Genomic DNA, 7655 nt, shown 5'->3' on the forward strand with positions numbered 1-7655 from the left:
ATGGGCTTTTGGAACCACTTGATTATGAATCACTTGGTACTTGTGAACCGTGCCTTATGGGTAAGATGACAAAAACACCGTTCTCCGGTACTATGGAGAGAGCAACAGATTTGTTAAAAATCATACATACAGATGTATGTGGTCCGATGAATGTTGAGGCTCGTGGCGGATATCGTTATTTTCTCACCTTCACAAATGACTTAAGCAGATATGGGCATATCTACTTAATGAAACACAAGTCTGAAACGTTTGAAAAGTTCAAAGAATTTCAGAGTGAAGTTGAAAATCATCGTAACAAGAAAATAAAATTCCTACGATCTGATCGTGGAGGAGAATATTTGAGTTACGAGTTTGGTGTACATTTGAAACAATGTGGAATAGTTTCACAACTCACGCCACCCAGAACACCACAGCGTAATGGTGTGTCCGAATGTCGTAATCGTACTTTACTAGATATGGTACGATCTATGATGTCTCTTACTGATTTACCACTATCATTTTGGGGATACACTCTAGAGACGGTTGCATTCACGTTAAATAGGGCACCATCAAAATCCGTTGAGACGATGCCTTATGAACTGTGGTTTGGCAAGAAACCAAAGTTGTCGTTTCTGAAAGTTTGGGGCTGCGATGCTTATGTGAAAAAGCTTCAACCTGATAAGCTCGAACCCAAATCGGAGAAATGTGTCTTCATAGGATATCCAAGGAAACTATTGGATACACCTTCTATCACAGATCCGAAGGCAAGACTTTTGTTGCTAAATTCGGAAAGTTTCTGGAGAAGGAGTTTCTCTTGAAAGAAGTGAGTGGGCGGAAAGTAGAACTTGACGAGGTAACTGTACCTACTCCCTTATTGGAAAGTAGTACATCACAGAAACCAGTTTTTGTGACACCTACACCAATTAGTGAGGAAGCTAATGATAATGATCATGAAACTTCAGAACAAGATACTACTGAACCTCGTAGATCAAGCAGAGTGAGATCCGCGCCAGAGTGGTACGGTAATCCTGTTCTGGAAGTCATGCTACTAGATCATGATGAACCTACGAACTATGAAGAAGCGATGGTGAGCCAAGATTCCGCAAAATGGCTTGAAGCCATGAAATCTAAGATGGGATCCATGTATGAGAACAAAGTATGGACTTTGGTTGACTTGCCCAATGATCGGCAAGCAATTGAGAATAAATGGATCTTCAAGAAGAAGACTGACGCTGACGGTAATATTACTGTCTACAAAGCTTGACTTGTCGCAAAAGGTTTTCGGCAAGTTCAAGGGGTTGACTACGATGAGACCTTCTCACCCGTAGCGATGCTTAAGTCTGTCCGAATCATGTTAGCAATTGCCGCATTTTATGATTATGAAATTTGGCAGATGGATGTCAAAACTGCATTCCTGAATGGATTTCTGGAAGAAGAGTTGTATATGATGCAACCAGAAGGTTTTGTCGATCCAAAGGTAGCTAACAAAGTGTGCAAGCTCCAGCGATCCATTTATGGACTGGTGCAAGCCTCTCGGAGTTGGAATAAACACTTTGATAGTGTGATCAAAGCATTTGGTTTTATACAGACTTTTGGAGAAGCCTGTATTTACAAGAAAGTGAGTGGGAGCTCTGTAGCATTTCTGATATTATATGTGGATGACATATTACTAATTGGAAATGATATAGAATTTCTGGATAGCATAAAGGGATACTTGAATAAGAGTTTTTCAATGAAAGACCTCGGTGAAGCTGCTTACATATTAGGCATAAAGATCTATAGAGATAGATCAAGTCGCTTAATTGGACTTTCACAAAGCACATACCTTGACAAAGTTTTGAAAAAGTTCAAAATGGATCAAGCAAAGAAAGGGTTCTTGCCTGTGTTACAAGGTGGGAAGTTGAGTCAGACTCAATGCCCGATCACTGCAGAAGATAGAGAGAAAATGAAAGATGTTCCCTATGCTTCAGCCATAGGCTCTATCATGTATGCAATGCTGTGTACCAGACCTGATGTGTGCCTTGCTATAAGTCTAGCAGGGAGGTACCAAAGTAATCCAGGAGTGGATCACTGGACAGCGGTCAAGAACATCCTGAAATACCTGAAAAGGACTAAGGATATGTTTCTCGTTTATGGAGGTGACAAAGAGCTAATCGTAAATGGTTACGTCGATGCAAGCTTTGACACTGATCCGGACGATTCTAAATCGCAAACCGGATACGTGTTTACATTAAACGGTGGAGCTGTCAGTTGGTGCAGTTCTAAACAAAGCGTCATGGCGGGATCTACGTGTGAAGCGGAATACATAGCTGCTTCGGAAGCAGCAAATGAAGGAGTCTGGATGAAGGAGTTCATATCCGATCTAGGTGTCATACCTAGTGCATCGGGTCTAATGAAAATCTTTTGTGACAATACTGGTGCAATTACCTTGGCAAAGGAATCCAGATTTCACAAGAGAACCAAGCACATCAAGAGACGCTTCAATTCCATCTGGGATCTAGTCCAGGTGGGAGACATAGAGATTTGCAAGATACATACGGATCTGAATGTAGCAGACCTGTTGACTAAGCCTCTTCCACGAACAAAACATGATCAGCACCAAGGCTCCATGGGTGTTAGAATCATTACTGTGTAATCTAGATTATTGACTCTAGTGCAAGTGGGAGACTGAAGGAAATATGCCCTAGAGGCAATAATAATGTTATTATTTATTTCCTTATATCATGATAAATGTTTATTATTCATGCTAGAATTGTATTAACCGGAAACATAATACATGTGTGAATACATAGACAAACAGAGTGTCACTAGTATGCCTCTACTAGACTAGCTCATTAATCAAAGATGGTTATGTTTCCTAACCATGGACAAAGAGTTGTTATTTGATTAACGGGATCACATCATTAGGTGAATGATCTGATTGACATGACCCATTCCATTAGCTTAGCACCCGATCGTTTAGTATGTTGTTATTGCTTTCTTCATGACTTATACATGTTCCTATGACTATGAGATTATGTAACTCCCGTTTGCCAGAGGAACACTTTGTGTGCTACCAAACGTCACAACGTAACTGGGTGATTATAAAGGTGCTCTACAGGTGTCTCCAAAGGTACATGTTGGGTTGCCGTATTTCGAGATTAGGATTTGTCACTCCGATTGTCGGAGAGGTATCTCTGGGCCCTCTCGGTAATGCACATCACATAAGCCTTGCAAGCATTACAACTAATGAGTTAGTTGTGAGATGATGTATTACGGAACGAGTAAAGAGACTTGCCGGTAACGAGATTGAACTAGGTATTGAGATACCGACGATCGAATCTCGGGCAAGTAACATACCGATGACAAAGGGAACAATGTATGTTGTTATGCGGTCTGACCGATAAAAGATCTTCGTAGAATATGTAGGTGCCAATATGAGCATCCAAGTTCCGCTATTGGTTATTGGCCGGAGACGTGTCTCGGTCATGTCTACATTGTTCTTGAACCCGTAGGGTCCGCACGCTTAAGGTTTCGATGACAGTTATATTATGAGTTTATGCATTTTGATGTACTGAAGTTTGTTTGGAGTCCCGGATGTGATCAAGGACATGACGAGGAGTCTCGAAATGGTCGAGACATAAAGATTTATATATTGGAAGCCTATATTTGGATATCGGAAGTGTTCCGGGTGAAATCGGGATTTTACCGAAGTACCGGGAGGTTACCGGAACCCCCCGGGAGGTATATGGGCCTTAGTGGGCTTTAGTGGAAGAGAGGAGAGGTGGCCAGGGCTGGGCCGCGCGCCCCTCCACCCTAGTCCGAATAGGACAAGGAGAGGGGGCCGGCGCCCCCCTTCCTTCTCTCTCTCCTCTTCCCCCCCTCCCGAATCCTATTCCAACTAGGAAAGGGGGGAATCCTACTCCCGGAGGGAGTAGGACTCCTCCTGGCGCGCCCTCTCCTGGCCGGCCGCACCTCCCCTTTGAACCTTTATATACAGAGGCAGGGAGCACCCCTAGACACACAAGTTGATACACGTGATCATATTCTTAGCCGTGTGCGGTGCCCCCTTCCACCATAGTCCTCGATAATATTGTAGTGGTGCTTAGGCGAAGCCCTGCGACGGTAGTACATCAAGATCGTCACCATGCCGTCGTGCTGACAGAACTCTTCCCCGACACTTTGCTGGATCGGAGTCCGGGGATCGTCATCCAGCTGAACGTGTGCTAGAACTCGGAGGTGTCGTATTTCGGTGCTTGATCAGTCGGGCCGTGAAGACGTACGACTACATCAACCATGTTGTGCTAACGCTTCCATTGTCGATCTACAAGGGTACGTAGATCACACTCTCCCCTCTCGTTGCTATGCATCACCATGATCTTGCGTGTGCGTAGGAATTTTTTTGAAATTACTACATTCCCCAACAGATGTAGAAGCCCTCCGTGATAACGGCCCTCTCCGGTGGAGCTCCGGAACAGGCCCCAAGCTGGGATCTCGTGGATACAGAAAGTTGCGGCGGTGGAATTAGGTTTTTGGCTCCTGTTATGATCGTTTGGGGGTACATGGGTATATATAGGAGGAAGGAGTACATCGGTGGAGCACCAAGGGGCCCACGAGGCAGGGGGGCGCGCCCTATAGGGGGGGGGGCGCCCCCTACCCTCATGACTGCCTACAGTACTTCTTGGAGTAGGGTCCTAGTCTCCTGGGTCTTATCCGAGAAGAAAATCACGTTCCAAAAAGGATTTTTCTGTTTGGACTCCGCTTGATATTCTGTTTCTTTGAAACACTGAAATAAGAAAGAAACAACAATTCTGGGCTGGGCCTCCGGTTAATAGGTTAGTCCCCAAAATAATATAAAAGTGGAAAATAAAGCCCAATATAGTCCAAAACAGTATATAATATAGCATGGAGCAATCAAAAATTATAGATACGTTGGAGACGTATCAGGAGCGGCCTCCCTAGGTGGCCTCCTGAGGAGCGGAGATTCCTATGCAAACACCCACCTCGTGAGGTTTGGGTGACGCAAGCCAAGACGACCAAGGCCAGGTGGGCGTCACCGGGCGCAGAGCAATAGGTTTCCTCTTTGGTGCTAAGGAGGGAAGCGTAGGCGCGGGACCCTGAGGACTTAGCCAAAGGTTTTCATTCCAGTGCAACGTGACCAAGACCGCCAGGACGGATGTCATCACCGAGCCCACCACAGCGTCGCGAGCAGGCGCTTTGCAGACGAAGACCACCTTTCATCAGGATAGGATGTACTATTTGTCCCCCTTCAGAATTGGCCACTATGGGATCCCTTCATGCCTTCGTTTTGAAGGAAGAGGACCAATGCCCTATAAATATAGCTTAGCCACCACCGTAGAAGGGTTCCCCAGATCGAGAGACCTCTTTAGCTCACACCAACAGAAGAACAGACCTCCTGAGGTTGTTCTTCCCCTGTACTAGTTCATCCTCAGCCCCTCGCGAGGCTAATCCACCCCAAAGCAGGAGTAGGGTCTTACACCACAAGGTGGCCCGAACCTAGGTAAACTGCCGAGTCCATTTCCTTTCCTGTTCATCGAGCTAGGCCGTGAGAACGATGAGTTGGCTGGCTGGAGAGATTGAGTTCTTCGCACATGCCTGAGAGTTTGAACCTTTCTTGGGTCTGCAGAGCCCTGAATCCGACATATATAATTACCAATGTGACATCAAATTATCAAGTGAAATATAAAGTGAACAACTAAAACTAGTTTTAATTAATGAATTAGTTACATTTTAAATTACACATGAATCGGTCAACCACTTTCTGCTCACCACTTCTTTGATATTTGGTTGATAATTGATAATATTTTGCTTGTTTCCTTTTTCTTGGATCATATTCAATGCATTCCTCCTAATTAATATCAAATGGACTTTTTCTTGCATTGGCGTTTTTGGTTTGAGAAGATATCTATCCATGTACCTCCAGTTTAACAACTCCCTGCTAAGTTTTATATTGAAGTTGCGACAAATAATATGGATCGAAGAGAGTACTAAACAAATCTCATTCTCCACTTCACAACAAGTTTGTACAAAAAATTGAAAGAACTAGAAGAATTCAAATATTCAGGGGATCTAATTGTACACTGATCAGGGGAACTGAGAATTACCATGTACTCCTGACTCCTTGTTGTATGTTGGTCAAGGACTGACCAATTGACGACCATGGCTGGCCGGGTACGCGGTCCACATCGTGGGCAACTAGGACAAGGTGCATGCCTATCTGCTGATGCTCGTTCTCTTTTTTGCGTGTAACTTTAGAGCTTTATTGAATGAAGGCATTCACTGGACAATCAGCCAAGAGGCTACTCTGACGCCCCCGATTCAATCGTACACTAATCATACATGCAAACGTGTATGATCAAGATCAGGGACTCACGGGAAGATATCACAACACAACTCTACAAATAAAATAAGTCATACAAGCATCATATTACAAGCCAGGGGCCTCGAGGGCTCGAATACAAGAGCTCGATCATAGACGAGTCGGCGGAAGCAACAATATCTGAGTACAGACATAAGTTAAACAAGTTTGCCTTAAGAAGGCTAGCACAAACTGGGATACATATCGAAAGAGGTGCAGGCCTCCTGCCTGGGATCCTCCTAAACTACTCCTGGTCATTGTCAGCGGCCTGCACGTAGTAGTAGGCACCTCCCGAGTAGTAGCAGTCGTCATCGACAGTGGCGTCTGGCTCCTGGACTCCATCGTCTGGTCGCAGCAATTGGGTATAGAAAGGGGGAAAAGGGGGAGCAAAGCAACCGTGAGTACTCAATCAAAGTACTCGCAAGCAAGGAGCTACACTACATATGTATGCATGGGTATCAAATGGAAAAGGGGTAGCATATGTGGGCTGAACTGCAGAATGCTGGAATAAGAGGGGGATAGCTAGTCCTATCGAAGACTACGCTTCTGGCAACCTCCATCTTGAAGCAGAAGAAGAGAGTAGATGGTAAGTTCACCAAGTATCATCGCATAGCATAATCCTACCCAGTGATCCTCCCCTCGTCGCCCTGTGAGAGAGCGATCACCGGTTGTATCTGGCACTTGGAAGGGTGTGTTTTATTAATTATTCGGTTCTGGTTGTCATAAGGTCAAGGTACAACTCCGGGTCATCCTTTTACCAAGGGACACGGCTATTTGAATAGATCAACTTCCCTACAGGGGTGCACCACATTTCCCAACACGCTCGATCCCCTTTGTCCGGACACACTTTTCTGGGTCATGCCCGGCCTCGGAAGATCAACACGTCGCAGCCCTACCTAGGCACAACAGAGAGGTCAGCACGCCGGTCTAAATCCTATGGCGCAGGGGTCTGGGTCCATCGCCCATTGCACACCTCACTACTAGGAAAAGGGCTAAAGATAGGATTGACACTAATGGCGCACCAGAGAAGTGGTGCGCCACTACTATATACTAATGGCGCACCTGGTGGAGATACGCCATTAGTGTGGAATACACTAATGGCGCACCAGGCAGAAGGTGGGCCACTAGTAAAACAATTTTTTTCATTTTTTCAAACATTCTAATGGCGCATCCGTGCAAAGTGCGCCATTAGTAGTTAGAACTACTAATGGCGCACTGGCGACAGAGTGCGCGAGTAATTTTTTTTACTTTTTGGCAAAAAAACTTTCTAATGGCGCACCGCCGCTCGGTGCGCCATTAGTACGCTTCCCCCCCCCCC

Source organism: Triticum dicoccoides, chromosome 6A (assembly GCF_002162155.2).
Source record: "Triticum dicoccoides isolate Atlit2015 ecotype Zavitan chromosome 6A, WEW_v2.0, whole genome shotgun sequence".
NCBI classification, from domain to species: domain Eukaryota; kingdom Viridiplantae; phylum Streptophyta; class Magnoliopsida; order Poales; family Poaceae; genus Triticum; species Triticum dicoccoides.